Source organism: Delphinus delphis, chromosome 1 (assembly GCF_949987515.2).
Source record: "Delphinus delphis chromosome 1, mDelDel1.2, whole genome shotgun sequence".
Lineage (NCBI taxonomy): Eukaryota > Metazoa > Chordata > Mammalia > Artiodactyla > Delphinidae > Delphinus > Delphinus delphis.
Window position 1 is genome coordinate 162,612,217 of NC_082683.1, and position 16,933 is coordinate 162,629,149.

The window sequence follows — 16,933 nt, forward strand, 5'->3', positions numbered from 1 at the left end:
ACAAAATGTTGATTAAATGATTAAAAATATTAAGAAAGTACCTTTTAAAAGGTTAACTAACACTAGCCAGCATGTGCTTAAACAGTCAAGCATTTCCAAACATGAAATATTCAACAGCCATTTTAAAAAGGATAGTACCTATATAAGAATACATTACATTCTAGATTTATGTTCCCACTTGTTGGAAAACATATATCTACTGAAATGAGAAAACAACTTATTTTAAAAGTTATAAATCAAAAGAGTAAAATATTCACTTTCTATGAACCTTCAACTGTTTCATATAAAAGCATATTAAAAATTTATTTTAAAATGAGAAATTTAAAATTTTGTTGATCTTGCGGAGTTGGAAGGAATAATACTTGAAATAATGACCAAACTTTATTGTCAATGTTTAAGAAAAATGGTGTCAATGAGATATATTTTCATGGAAACTTTTTGTTCAGACGGTGCTAGTGCCTGTATGTTAGGGAGAAAGTCTGGTATTTCAGCCAAAATTTTAGAAATGTTTTTAAATGTTTTTAATTTGGCACTAAGTCACTGTATTCAATTACCCCTGGATGATGCAATGAAAGACGTAAAGTCAATAATTCACCGTAAATTTTTTTTCTTGAAGCTTTGTATTTATTATTGTATTAGTCTGCTCCAGCTGCCATAACAAAATATCACAGACTGGGTGGCTTAAACAACAGAAATTTATTTTCTCACAGTTCTGGAAGCTAGAGGTTCAAGATCAAAGTGCCAGAAAGTTTAGTTTCTGGTGAGAGCTCTCTCTCTGGCTTGCAGGTGATCGCCCTCTCACCATGTGTTTACATGACCTTTCTTCTGTGCACACACGGATGGGGAGGGAGAGGAAGAGGGAAAGGAATCTGTGTCTCTTCCTCTTCTTATAAGGACACCACTCCTTTTGGGTTAAGGACCCACCATTATGACCTCACTTAATTTTCATTACCTCCTTATAGTCCCGATCTCCAAGCATTGGGGGTTACGGCTTCAACATATGAATTAGTGGGGGACACAGTTCAGTCCACAACAATACCATACATCAAATAAACAAAGAGAATTAAATAATATCTCTGATGATCTGGGAACTGAGGCTAAAACTGAAAGAATTTTTGATATCAATGAACAGTTTGTAATGCTGTAATGCAAAAAGAATTTAGAAAAAATTTTTATTGAAGTATAGTTGACATACAATGTGATATTATTTTCAGATGTACAACACGCTGATTCAACAATTGTATACACTGTGAATTGATCACCGTGATGTCTAGTAACCGTCTGTCACCAAAGTTATTTTGATATTATTGACTACATTCCCTGTGCTATATATATATATCACCCTGACTTGTTATTTTATATCTTTTTTTTTTTTTTGCGGTACGCGGGCCTCTCACCGCTGCGGCCTCTCCCGTTGCGGAGCACAGGCTCCAGACGCGCAGGCCCAACGGCCATGGCTCACAGGCCCAGCCGCTCCACGGCACGCGGGACCCTCCCGGACCGGGGCACGAACCCGCCCCCCGCATCGGCAGGCGTACTCCCAACCACTGTGCCACCAGGGAAGCCCCTGACTTGTTATTTTATAACTGGAAGTTTGTATCACTTAATCCAGTAAGTGTTCAAGAAATGGATGTGTACGGATGGATGGATGGATGCAGTTATCGGTCTGAGTGGTATGGTAGTTGACTTAAACTAGTCTGCCCCACTGATGATGAGCAACCTGCAGATGGACCATATCTACCCCTTACTTATTTACCTAAGAGCACTTACTACTCTGCAGGCCCAATAAACATGGCACAGTCCGTGCCTGTAAGGAACTCAGAATCTAACAGAGATGCACAGAGCCATCTATGATAAGAACCTCAACAGAGGAGTGCAAATACTTGTAGAGGCTCCTAGGACAAGGCTTTGGATGTAGAATGTGTTCAAAGGGAGTATTTTTCACTGAATTGAATCAGATGACAAACTAGTCGGGAAGCTTCGAGCTTAAATTTCCACTTGCAAGCTGTGTGACTTTAGTCAAATTACTTCATCTCTCCACGCCCTGCAGATGTGTTTCAGTTCTGACATGAACACCAGGTATAAGCCAGCTTGGCCTGTGCAGACAGGACCCAGCCTTTCACAGAAGCCACATTTTCACAAAAGAATGGTGGGGAGAGGGACAGAGGGGGACCAGGGAGGGACTTGAACCCCAAAACTGACCATTTCAGAGGGTCCGGGGGTTAGGGAAGCAGAGGAGTGGGAGGCAGCTCCCTGCTTATGTTCTGAACTCGTCTAAGTGTCATCTTCCTGCCAATGCTGCCTTCTGTGGAAATTGTGATTTTGCTATTATTAGCAATGTTAAACAGGCACTGTAAACAGATGGCAAACAATGAGCCTTTGTTAGAAACACCCCATTTAGTTCTGGGCCCTGGCTCCTTCCACACCTGGATATATAACATCTATTTTAACAATACCACTTAAGAGGCAGCTGTTGTGTCAGGCGAAATTGTCTTACATAGAAACTGTAGAGCTTTCAGGAAGAGGTTCATGGTACATGCTGGAGTCTGGCCCTTTATCCTCTGAAAGCACAGAAGTGGATGCCTTCACATACAGGGCAGGCGTTATTATTAACATGATAAGTCTGTGCTGCCGTTACTTTTTTTCTGTTTGCTAATTCAGAGAGGAGACTGGAGGGTCTGAGCATTTCTGTCAGTTGTGAAATATATTCCCATGCTTCCCACGTGCTGTGAGCAGGCATGCCATCCTTAATAACAATTTCAGGAGTCCTGCAGAAAATCTGAGGCTACTAAGTTTAGCCCCACAGCTTATGAGTCTGTAACTCACAAGATTAATGTTGAATCTAATTTTATGGAGTCTAAATATTACTGCCATGATTTCCTTTCCTTTCTTTAACGTGCTCTGAGAGTCCCATCTCTTCTCCTTGAGCTTTTCCACACCTCTGTGCTCTACCGGCATTTCTGTTTTTAAAAGCTGTGAGTCACCACAGACTTAGAGAACAAACTTATGGTTAGCAGGGGGAAAGGGTGGGGGGAAGGGATAGTTAGGGAGTTTGGGATTGACATGTATGCACTGCTATATTTTAAATGGATAAGGACTTCCCTGGTGGTGCCAGTGGTTAAGAGTCTGCCTGCCAACGCAGGGGACACAGGTTAGATCCCTGGTCTGGGAAGATCCCACATGCTGTGGAGCAGCTAAGCCCATATGCCAAAACTATGGAAGCCCGCATGCCTAGAGCCTGTGCTCTGCAACAAGAGAAGCCACCACAGTGAGAAGAGCGCACACCGCAACAAAGAGTAGCCCCCACTCACTGCAACTAGAGAAACCCCACGTGCAGCAACGAAGACCCAATGAAGCCAAAAATTTTTTTAAATAAAAATAAAATAAAATTGATAACCAACAAGGACCTACTGTATAGCACAGGAAACTCTGCTCAATGTTATGTGGCAGCCTGGATGGGAGGGAAGTTTGGGGGAGAATGGATACACGTATATGTATGGCTGAGTCGCTTTGCTGTGCATCTGAAACTATCACAACATTGTTAATCAGCTATACTCCAATATTAAATAAAAAGTTTAAAAAACTAAAATAAAACACACACACACACAAATAAATAAAATAAAATAATTTCATTGGGAACAAAAACGCTGTGAGTCAATTATTCCATTTTCTCAGTTCTTGTAAAGATTATCTGAAATCATTATAAAGATCAGAGTGTCTGTATACATACATGCGCGCACACACACACACACGCATTTGGAATGAAGGAAGTTCTGTCACGTTTGGACAAAACAAGTCCTTGAAGCGTCATCTGCATGAGCACCAGATGTCACGATGACCCCACCATTTAACAACAGCAACCGTTTATGTGTTCTGCGAAAGTATGGATAAATAGTGGTTATTAAGAATCCTGGAAAGGGACCTTCAAGACGGTGGAGGAGTAAGATGTGGAGATCACCTTCCTCCCCACAAATACATCAAAAATACATCTACATGTGGAACAACTCCTACAGAACACTTACTGAATGCTAGCAGAAGACCTCAGACTTCCCAAAATGTAAGAAACTCCCCACATATCTGGGTAGGGCAAAAGAAAAAACAGAGGCAAAAGAATAGGGATGGGACCTGCACCTCAGGGAGAGAGTTGTGAAGAAGTAAAAGTTTCCACACACTAGGAAGCCCCTTCACTGGCGGAGACGTGGGGGGGGGGGGCGGGGGGGAGCTTCAGCGCCACAGAGGAAAGCGCAGCAACAGGGGTGCAGAGGGCAAAGCGGAGAGGTTCCCACACAGCGGATCGGTGCCGACCAGCACTCACCAGCCCGAGAGGCTTGTCTGCTCACCTGCCGTGGTGGGCGGGGGGCTGGGAGCTGAGGCTCAGGCTTCGGAGGTTAGATCCCAGGGAGAAGACTGGGGTTGGGTGCATGAACACAGCCTGAAGGGGGCTAGTGCACCACAGCTAGCTAGGAAGGAGCTCGGGGAGAGCTCTGGAACTGCCTAAGAGGCAAGAGACTGTTGTTTTGGGGTGCATGAGGAGAGGGGATTCAGAGCACCGCCTAAATGAGCTCCAGAGACGGGTGCAAGCTGCGGCAGCACGGCTATCAGCGCAGACACGAGACACAAGCATGAAACGCTAAGGCTGCTGCTGCCGCCACAAAGAAGCCTGTGTGCAAGCACAGGTCACTATCCACACCCCCCCTCCCGGGAGTCTGTGCAGCCCGCCACTGCCGGGGTCCCATGATCCAGGAACAACTTCACTGGGAGAACACATGGTGCGCCTCAGGCTGTTGAAATGTCACACTGGCCTCTGCCGCCGCAGACTCGCCCGGCATCCGTACTCCTCCTGCCCCCCGCCTAAGTGAGCCAGAGCCCCCTAATCAGCTGCTCCTATAACCCCATCTTGTCTGAGTAAAGAACAGACACCGTCAGGTGACCTACACGCAGAGGCGGGGCCAAATCCAAAGCTGAACCCCAGGAGCTGTGCAAACCAAGAAGAGAAAGGGAAATCTCTCCCAGCAGCCTCAGGAGCAGCGGATTAAATCTCCACAGTCAACTTGATGTACCTGCATGTGGAATACATGAATAGACAACGAATCATCCCAAAATTGAGGCAATGGACTTTGGGAGCAACTATAGACTTGGGGTTTGCTTTCTGCATCTAATTTGTTTTTGGTTTTATGTTTATCTAGTTTAGTATTTAGAGCTTATTATCATTGGTAGATTTGTTTATTGATTTGGTTGCTCTCTTCCTTTTCTTTTAATATATATGTATTTTTTCCTTTTTCTCTTTTTGTGAGTGTCTCTGTGTATGCTTCTTTGTGTGACTTTGTCTGTATACCATTGCTTTTACCATTTGTCCTAGGGTTCTGTCTGTCCGTTTTATTGTTTTGTTTTCTTTTGTACAGTTTTTAGCACTTATTATCATTGGTGGATTTGTTTTTTAGTTTGGTTGCTCTTCTCTTTGTTTTCTTTAAATAACATTTTTATTTTTAATAATATTTTTTATTTTAATAATTTTATTATTTTTTTCTTTCTGTCTTTCTTGTTTTTTCTCCCTTTTCTTCTGAGATGACTGACTGACAAAGTCTTGGTGCTCTGGCTGGGTGTGAGGCCTGAGTCTCTGAGGTGGGAGAGCTGAGTTCAGGACATTGGTCCACCAGAGACCTCCCAGCCCCATGTAATATCAAATGGCAAAAGCTCTCCCAGAGGTCTCCATCTCAACGCTAAGACCCAGCTCCATTCAACGACAAGCGAGCAACAGTGCTGGACACGTTATGCCAAACAACAAGCAAGACAGGAACTCAACTGCACCCATTAGCAGAGAGGCTGCGTAAAATCATAATAAGTTCACAGACACCACAAAACACGCCACCAGACGCGGTCCTGCCCACCAGAAACACAAGATCCAGCCTCATCCACCAGAACACAGGCAACAGTCTCCTCCACCAGGAGGCCTGCACAACCCACTGAACCAACCTTACCCACTGGGGGCAGACACAAAAAACAACAGCAACGACGAACCTGCATACTGCAAAAAGGAGACCCCAAACACAGTAAGATAAGCAAAAAGAGAAGACAGAGAAATACACAGCAGATGAAGGAGAAGGTAAAAACCCACCAGACCAAACAAATGAAGAGGAAATAGGCAGTCTATCTGAAAAAGAATTCAGAATAATGATAGTAAAGATGATCCAAAATCTTGGAAATAGAATACAAGAAACATTCAACAAGGACCTAGAAGAACTAAACAGAAAACAAACAATGATGAACAACACAAGAAATGAAATTTAAAATTCTCTAGAAGGAATCAATAGCAGAATAACTGAGGCAGAAGAACAGACAAGTAACCTGGAAGATAAAATAGTGGAAGTAACTACTGCAGAGCAGAATAAAGAAAAAAGAATGAAAAGTACTGAGGATACTCTCAGAGACCTCTGGGGACATTAAATGCACCAACATTAGAATTATAGGGGTCCCAGAAGAAGAAAAGAAAAAAAAAAGAGACTGAGGAAGTATTTGAAGGGATTATAATTGAAAACTTCCCTAATATGGCAAAGGAAATAGTCAATCAAGTCCAGGAAGCACAGAGAATTCCATATAGGATAAATCTAAGGAGAAACACGCCAACACACATATTAATCAAACTATCAAAAATTAACTACAAAGGAAAAATATTAAAAGCAGCAAGGGAAAAACAACAAATAACATACAAGGGAATCCCCATAAGGTCAACAGCTGATCTTTCAGCGGAAACTCTACAAGCCGGAAGGGAGCGGCAGGACATATTGAAAGTGATGAAAGGGAAAAATCTACAACCAAGATTACTCAACCCAGCAAGGATCTCATTCAGAATCGACGGAGAAATTAAAACCTTTACAAACAAGTAAAAGCTAAGAGAATTCAGCACCACCAAACCAGCTTTACAACAAATGGTAAAGGAAATTCTCTAGGCAGGAAACACAAGAGAAGGAAAAGACCTACAATAACAAACCCAAAACAATTAAGAAAACGGTAATAGGAACATATATATCGATAACAACCTTAAATGTAAATGGATTAAATGCTCCCACCAAAAGTCATAGACTGGTGAATGGATACAAAAACAAGACCTGTATATATGCTGTCTATGAGAGACCCACTTCAGATCTAGGGACACATACAGACTGAAAGTGAAGGGATGGAAAAAGATATTCCATGCAAATGGAAATCAAAAGAAATTTTGATGAGTAGCAATTATGATGAGTAATTCTCATATCAGACAAAATAGACTTTAAAATAAAGACTATTACAAGAGACCAAGGAGGACACTACATAATGATTGAGGGATCAATCCAAGAAGAAGATATAACAATTATATATATTTATGCACCCAACATAGTAGCACCTCAATACATAAGGCAAATGCTAACAGCCCTAAAAGGGGTAATCGACAGTAACACAATAATAGCAGAGGACTTTAACACACCCTTTAACCAATGGACAAATCATCCAAAATGAAATTAAATAAGGACACACAAGCTTTAAATGATACATTAAACAAGATGGACTTAATTGATATTTATAGGACATTCTGTCCAAAAACAACAAAATACACTTTCTTCTCAAGTTCTCATGGAACATTCTCCAGGATAGATCATACCTTGGGTCACAAATCAAGCCTTGGTAAATTTAAGAAAATTGATATCATATCAAGTATCTTCTCTGACCACAATGCTATGAGACTAGATATCAATTACAGGAAAAAAATCTGTAAAAAATACAAACACATGGAGGCTAAACAAATAAAATACAAACACATGGAGGCTAAACTAAATAACCAAGAGACCACTGAAGAAATCAAAGAGGAAATCAAACAATACATAGAAACAAAAGACAGTGAAAACACAATGACCCAAAATCTATGGGATGAAGCAAAAGCAGTTCTAAGAGGGAAGTTTATAGCAATACAATCCTACCTCAAGAAACAACAAACATCTCAAATAAACAACATAACCTTACACCTAAAGCAATTAGAGAAAGAAGAACCAAAAAAACCCGAAGTTCACAAAAGGAAAGAAATCATAAAGATCAGATCAGAAATAAATGAAAAAGAAATGAAGGAAACCATAGCAAAGATCAATAAAACTAAAAGCTGGTTCTTTGAGAAGATAAACAAACTTGATAAAACATCAGCCAGACTCTTCAAGAAAAAAAGGGAGAAGACACAAATCAATAGAATTAGAAATGAAAGAGGAGAAGTAACAACTGACACTGCAGAAATACAAAGGATCATGAGAGATTACTACAAGCAACTCTATGCCAATAAAATGGACAACCTGGAAGAAATGGACAAATTCTTAGAGAAGCAAACCTTCTGAGACTGAACCAGGAAGAAATAGAAAATATAAACAGACCAATCACAAGCACTGAAATTGAAACTGTGATTAAAAAGTCTTCCAACAAACAAAAGCCCAGGACCAGATGGCTTCACAGGTGAATTCTAGGAAACATTTAGAGAAGAGCTAACATCCATCCTTCTCAAACACTTCCAAAACATAGCAGAGGGAGGAACACTCCCCAACTCATTCTACGAGGCCACCATCACCCTGATACCAAAACCAGAAAAAGATGCCACAAAAAAATAAAACTACAGGCCAATATCACTGATGAACATAGATGCAAAAATCCTCAACAAAATACTAGCAAACAGAATGCAACAGCACATTAAAAGGATCATACACCATGATCAAGCGGGGTTTATATCAGGAATGCAAGGATTCTTCAATATATGCAAACCAATCAATGTGATATGCCATATTAACAAACTGAAGGATAAAAACCATATGATCATCTCCATAGATGCAGAAAAGCTTTCTACAAAATTCAATACCTATTTATGATAAAAAACCTTCCAGAAAGTGGACATAGAGGGAACTTACCTCAACATAATAAATGACAAACCCACAGCCAACATCGTTCTTAAAGGTGAATAACTCAAACCACTTCCACTAAGATCTGGAAAAAGACAAGGTTGCCCACTCTCACCACTCTTATTCAACATAGCTTTGGAAGTTTCAGCCGCAGCAAGCAGAGAAGAAAAAGAAATAAAAGGAGTCCAAATCGGAAAAGAAGAAGTAAAGCTGTCACTGTTTGCAGATGACATGATACTATACATAGAGAATCCTAAAGATGCTACCAGAAAACTACTAGAGTTAATCAATGAATTTGGTAAAGTAGCAGAATACAAAATTAATGCACAAAAACCTCTTGCATTCCTATACACCAATGATGAAAAAATCTGAAAAAGAAATTAAGGAAAGATTCACATTTACCTTTGCAACAAAAAGAATAAAATACCTAGGAATCAACCTACCTAAGGAGACAAAAGACCTGTATGCAGAAAACTATAAGACCCTGATGAAAGAAATTAAAGATGATACAAACAGATGGAGAGATATACCATGTTCTTGGACTGGAAGAATCAGCATTGTGAAAATGACTGTACTACCCAAAGCAATCTGCAGATTCAATGCAATCCCTATCTAACTACCAATGACATTTTTCACAGAACTAGAACAAAAAAATTCACAATTTGTATGGAAACACAAAAGACTCCAAATAGCCAAAGCAATCTTGAGCAAGAAAAACGGAGCTGGAGGAATCAGGCTCCCAAACTTCAGACTATACTACAAAGCTACAGTAATCAAGACAGTATGGTACTGGCACAAAAACAGAACTATGTATCACTGGAACAGGATAGAAACCCAGAGATAAACCCATGCACATATGGTCACCTTATCTTTGATACAGGAGGCAAGAATATACAATGGAGAAAAGACAACCTCTTCAATAAGTGCTGCTGGGAAAACTGGACAGCTACATGTAAAAGAATGAAATTAGAACACTCCCTAACACCATATACAAAAATAAACTCAAGATGGATTAGAGACCTAAATGTAAGGCCAGACACTGTCAAACCCTTAGAGGAAAACATAGGCAGAACACTCTATGACATAAATCACAGCAAGATCCATTTTGACCCACCTCCTAGAGAAATGGAAATAAAAACAAAAATAAACAAATGGGACCTAATGAAACTTAAAAGCTTTTGCACAGCAAAGGAAGCCATAAAGAAGACAAAAAGACAACCCTCAGAATGGGAGAAAATATTTGCAAACGAAGCAACTGACAAAGGATTAATCTCCAAGATTTATAAGCAGCTCATGCAGCTCAATTTTAAAAAGCAAACAACGCAATCCAAAAATGGGCAGAAGACCTCAACAGACATTTCTCCAGAGAAGATGTACAGATTGCCAACAAACACATGAAAGGATGCTCAACATCACTAATCAATAGAGATATGCAAATCAAAACTACAATGAGGTATCACCTCACACCCGTCAGAATGGCCATCATCAAAAAATCTACAGACAATAAATGCTGGAAAGGGTGTGGAGAAAAGGGAACCCTCTTACACTGTTGGTGGGAATGTAAGTTGATACAGCCACTGTGCTGAACAGTATGGACGTTCCTTAGAAAACTAAAAATAGAACTACCATACAACCCAGCAATCCCACTACTGGGCATATACCCTGAGAAAACCATAATTCAAAAAGACTCATGTACCACAATGTTCATTGCAGCACTATTTACTATAGCCAGGACATGGAAGCAACCTAAGTGTCCATCGACAGATGAATGGATTAAGAAGATGTGACACATATATACAATGGAATATTACTCAGCCATAAAAAGAAACGAAATTGAGTTATTTGTCATGAGGTGGATGGACTTAGAGACTGTCATACAGAGTGAAGTAAGTCAGCAAAAGAAAAACAAATACCGTATGCTAAAACACATATATATGGAATCTAAAAAAACAAAAAAGGTTCTGAAGAACCTAGGGGCAGGACAGGAATAAAGACGCAGAAATAGAGAATGGACTTGAGGACACAGGGAGGGGGAAGGGTAAGCTGGGATGAAGTGAGAGAGTGGCATGGACATATATACACTACCAAATGTAAAACAGACAGCTAGTGGGAAGCAGCCACATAGCACAGGGAGATCAGCTCGTTGCTTTGTGACCACCTAGAGGGGTGGGATAGGGAGGGTGGAGGGAGACGCTAGAGGGAGGAGAAATGGGGATATATGTATATGTATAGCTGATTCACTGTGTTATACAGCAGAAAATACGACACCACTGTAAAGCAATTATACTCCAATAAAGATATTAAAAATAAATAAATAAATAGGAAAAAAGTGAATCCGAATGCTGGGTGCTTACTGGGGGCCAGATCCTGGGCAAGCACTTGACATTCACCCTCTCCTCTCATTCCCACACTCTGCACTGTGGAGATTTATCATCTCCATTTTACCAATGAGAAAACTGAGACTCAGAGAGGTAAGGCCCTTGCCTAAGGTCACACAGTAAGTAGCAGAGCCTGCTAGGATCCACGTCCAGCTCTGACTAAAGCCCCCTCACTGTTCGTCAAAGGTGGAAGCCGAGGGATGCTGGCTTCCTGGAGAGAGACTGCGGAAACCTGGCAGCTACGCGCCTGGGAGTAAAAATGGGCTGCTTTACATTTTTTTCTTTTTTTTTTTTTGCGGTACACGGGCCTCTCACTGTTGTGGCCTCTCCCATTGCAGAGCACAGGCTCCGGACGCGCAGACCCAGCGCGCGGGCCCAGCCGCTCTGCGGCATGTGGGATCCTCCACAACCGGGGCACTAACCCATGTCCCCCGCATCGGCAGGTGGACTCTCAACCACTGTGCCACCAGGGAAGCCCCTGCTTTACATTTTATAGTGCCAGGGGTCTATAAAAATGGAAGATCTGCAGCTGGGACTGTGCCAACCTTTATGTCCTGGTGTGCAGGGCAGGGAGCAGGTACCAAAACAGTTGGACCTGATTAGTGTGTGTTCTCTCCTGATCCTCAGGAACAGGCCTCCAAGGAGCCCATTTCCCCCAGTGAGACCAAGCTCCTCCCAGATGCCATCTGTAAGTTCCAGAGGTACAGAGAAGTTAGGTAACTTTGCCAACAACACACAGCTAGTAGATGGACGGGTCGGGATTCAAAGCCAGGCAATCTGACCACAGATTTCCCAAATCCCACACTTCACAAAGGGCCTGGACTAACTGTACCGGGGTAATGCAGGTCATAAATGACTTCACAGTTCAGAGGGGGTGGTGGCTGGGAGAGGGGGAAAACTTGATGGAGGAGTTGACCCTTTAGCGACACTTGGAGGAACAGGTGGGTGGGATATATGGAGGGGATGGGGTGCAGGACCCCACTGAACAGATTAGCTTGGCTGTGAGTTTATTAATAAAAGTGAGAAGGGAAGCTTAATTAGAAAAGTAGGTTTGCTGCCTTGAACACTGACCTGGATTAAATAAAAACAGGTTGAAGAGAAGTTAGAGTCTGCCTTTCCAATTGACTTCCACATCGTGTTTCTGTACATGCAACTCTAGGGAAGGAGCTGTTTCTGCGGCCAAGACCCCTATAAAGCTTACAGCAAAATGTAATGCATAATAGCCCTAGGAGTCCCACCAGTCTCCAGACACTGCTGTCACAAATTCAGCCAGGACCCATCACCTGGGAGGGGAGACGGTGGGAAAGAGCCAAAGCCATGGAAAGGAAGACTCTGCGGCACAGGTACAGCCTCAGGTTCAAGATTAAGACGGAGACCAGTTACCGCGAGAAGCGAGGAAGTTAGTGGTAAAACCACCCCAAGGAACCGATAACGCAAAAATCTTTCATATGATCAGTGGTGGAATTGGGGCATCAATTATTTTTCCATTTGTTTAACAAACATTTATTCATGGTCGACCCCATGCCAAGTACTGTGTTCACATTTAAAAGCAAATATGCTGGGCTTCCCTGGTGGTGCAGTGGTTGAGAGTGCCCCTGCCGATGCAAGGGATACGGGTTCGTGCCCCGGTCCGGGAAGATCCCACATGCCGCGGAGCAGCTGGGCCCGTGAGCCATGGCCGCTGAACCTGCGCGTCCGGAGCCTGTGCTCCGCAACGGGAGAGGCCACAGCAGTGAGAGGCCCGCGTACCGCCAAAAAAAAAAAAAAAAAAAGCAAATATGCTGATATACTGGTAATTCGCAAAACTCCAAGCAAAACAATAAGGTCCCACTTGGTCCCCACCAAGCCCCCATTTGGGTGTTGCTGGAAAGCCCCAGCCCCGCCCTCAGGGCCCTCACTCTCCTCTCTCAGTGCCACACTGACGTGTGGAGGTGAGGGCCGAAGAGACTCAAAGAACACCCAAAGGAGCTCTCTCACTCTGACCAAGGAGTCCTTCCCTGGAGCTGGCCAGCTGTGTGTGTATTCTGGGTTAAAAATCTTTTCTCATCCCTGAAACTTGAGTTTGGGGCAGAAATATCACTTTAAGCTACAGAGCAGCCATCAGAGATAAGCGCCCAACTGTTGGAAAAAAAAAAAGTCCAAAAAAACAGCCCTTAGCCAAACCCTCCAAGAGTCAGCTTCAAAAAGAAGCTGCAGCCTGCAGTTCACAGGACAAAAATCAGCTTTGCCCGCACATAGAAGGGATGTAACTTATTTTTCCTTTAACCCCAGGGAGTCCATCTCATCTGAGGAGACTAAACTATGACCAGTTATACCTTCAAAGGGCCCTTGAACAAGAAATGAGCACAGAGATGCTGGGAATTCGGTGACCTTCTGTGGCAGAGCCTGTGAATAGCAACGCACTGAGCTGCTGCCCCTGAGAATTATTTAGATGTTCTCATGTCCAGGCAAAGGTGAGGCAAAGGCAGATCCAAACTTAGAAAAGGAAGTTGCGGCATTTTCAAGTTTTCTGAACAGCAGTGATTGTGCTCACTCAGCCGCTTTCATCACCAGAGCTCACCCTCTTTAATCAGTTCCCACGGAGATCTGGAAAATGGATAGATAGAATGATCCCGTGTGAAATGGCTCCAAAAACAAAAAAAAAGGGTCAGGGAGAAGCTAGTGGCTTGGCCCAAGGCTTAACGCTAAACCGGCTTCAGAATCGAGAACAGAAGTTTCTAGGGTCTGCCTTTACTCTCACAGTAGGTTCCCTAGTCTGAGAAGTTGGACAATAAAATCCAAAATCTTTTTTTAACTCCTAGAATCGGCAGCATCCAGTCAGAGCTAAGAAATAAGTAAGTGTTGCCTAGTGCTGCCAGCAAAAGAAAGAAAGTGCAAAAATCTAGTTAATTACCCAGGACATGTTGGCAGACACCTCTGCTTGTCAAATTCCTGGTTGTCTGAATGGTTATTTACATCTGCATTAATTTACACTTGTGGAAGTTTTAAATATTTCTTAAGTAGCAGCAAAGCTCTTACCAGAAACTTCGCTGTTTTGGAAAAATTCTTCTTTTCCATCCCTGATTTATTCACAGGTGTAGGACACCCCGCCACAGAGCCATGACTCTTGTGCTTAGAGAAATCCTAAATGGGAATTCACACTCAGACATCATATCTAGAGCCACTGCCATCCTCCTGGCTCCGCCTGGACCCTGAGCCTGCTCCCCAGACTTCATACTCTTGCAGTGGGCAGTTCCAAGGCAAGGGCTCTAAGAAAATCTGGACACTCATTAAAACCTGAAAAAAATGGGTGAAGGTGGTCAAGAGGTTAAAACTTACAGTTATAAGACAAATCAGTTCTGGGGACGTAATGTACAGCATGGTGATTATATGTAGTTAACAATACTGTATTTTATATATGAAATTTGCTAAGAGAATAGATCTTAAAAGTTCTCATCACAATAAAAAAAATTTGTAACTATGTGAGGTTGATTGATGTTAACTAGACTTATTGTGGTGATCATTTCACAATATATACAGATAGCAAATCATTATGGTGCACATCTAAAACTAATACTTTTTGTATTATGTCAGAGACTTCCCTGGTGGAGCAGTGGTTAAGAATCCACCTGCCAATGCAGGGGACACGGGTTTGAGCCCTGGTCCGGGAAGATCCCACATGCCGCAGAGCAACTAAGCCCGTGCGCCACAACTACTGAGCCTGTGCTCTAGAGCCTGCGAGCCACAACTACTGAGCCCGTGTGCCACAACTACTGAAGCCCACACGCCTAGAGCCCATGCTCTGCAACAAGAAGCCACAACAATGAGAAGCCCACGTGCCACAATGATGAGTAGCCCCCGCTCACCACTACTAGAAGAAGCCTGAGCGCAGCAATGAAGACCCAATGCAGCCAAAAATAAGTAAATAAATTTTTAAAAAAACGAATACAATGTCATATATCAGTTGTATCTCCATAAAACTGGAAAAATAATGAAAAACTAAAACTTGACAAAAATATATTGAGGAAAAATAAAAGAAAATTTTACTTAATCATTTTGAAGTTTTCCATTCATTCAACAAATATTTAATGAGGACATACTTTGTGTCATAATTGTACCATTAGGTCTTGGAGACACAGATATCCAAAGATATATCACATCATCTCTACCTAGGAGGAGTTTACAGTTCAGTGGAGGAAAGAAACACTGGGAGAAAAACACAATAGAATATGTGTTTAGGGGTGGATTGGGTTTGAAGTTGACATTTACATAAAACTCAAATATGCAGAAACCAGAAACATTTTCTCTAAATATTTCTTATAGTCTTACCTTGTGCTCAATCCCCAGTGACAACACACATACACAAATCTTAAATTTTACAATAAAAAATAACTCAGGCTCTTCTAGATTAGAAACATTTCTTTCACGTAAAGATTCACTCACTTTCCAAGTTCAAATTCCCTATCAGCTCTCTTCCCCTTTCCAAAGGAACTCTGGCTGCACACCCACTTCCTTCTCAAGATGGCGCCAGGGTGCAGGGGGAAACTTCCTATCCTGTTGGCATCCAGCCCACATGCTGTCCCGTGTCCTCTACTGAGGTGTTTCTGGTCTCCTCTGGACACCGATTTCCTACCCCAGTGTCCACTGCCGTGGCTGGTCGCTCTCAGTGTTCTGGGGTGCTACGCTCCCCGCGAGGGCTGGCGTCCTGGGTCTCTGGCCCTCCTCCACAGCCTCCCTTGTCCCAATCCCTGACTCTTCTTTATTTCTGGCTCCTTCAGCCTGTCTGTATTCCCACGCAGGCCCGTAAATGCCAAATCCCATAGGGCGCATGCAGAGCACGCACAGGCAGCCAGAGCACAAGCCCACATGCCGGCACTACCCCGCTGCTGCACACAGTATTCATTTCCTAGGGCTGGGAGAAAGTGAGAGCGTGGCATGGACATATATACACTACCAAGTGTAAAACAGATAGCTAGTGGGAAGCAGCTGCATAGCACAGGGAGATAAGCTCGGTGCTTTGTGACCACCTAGAGGGATGGGATAGGGAGGGTGGGAGGGAGACGCAGGAGGGAGGAGATATGGGGATACGTGTATATGTATAGCTGATTCATTTGTTATAAAGCAGAAACTAACAACAACAACAACAAAAATTCCAGGAGAGGGAAAGAATTGAGGTGAGGGACAGATGAAGATGAATGGCAAAATGTTGATAACTGTTAAATTTGGGTGATAGGTATGTGGGTTCATCATTGTCTCTACTTTTGTATATGTATTTGAAAATTCCCATATTAAAAAGTTTTAAAAATATAAAATAAAATAGATAACTAACAAGGAAATAAATAAATAAATAAAGGAGAGAATGGGACAAAAAAGAAGCTGGAAATTATAATAAAATGCTTTTGAAACATTAAGAATGATGTAAGCAATATCAGTGTGCAAAAATATCCTTTTTAAAAGTTGCCCACAAAGATCTCAAAGAAATATGTATTCTGTGGAATTATTTCCAAGGAAAGAGTTATATGTGAGGCTAATGCAGCCACAAGTGATTTGGAAAAACTAGCGTGTTCTAATCTGAAAGATACATAGATAGTGATGTCGATGAAAAAATTCATCAGTTGATCTAAGAAAGAAATGGAAAATTTGAAAACAAACTTATAGTTTCCAGGGGGG

At 42.2% G+C, this 16,933-nt stretch overlaps 1 protein-coding gene; it reads right to left on the bottom strand.

Moving 5' to 3' along the window:
* Window positions 1-16,933, bottom strand: part of CNIH3 (cornichon family AMPA receptor auxiliary protein 3) — a 282,314-nt gene that overhangs the window by 126,986 nt on the left and 138,395 nt on the right.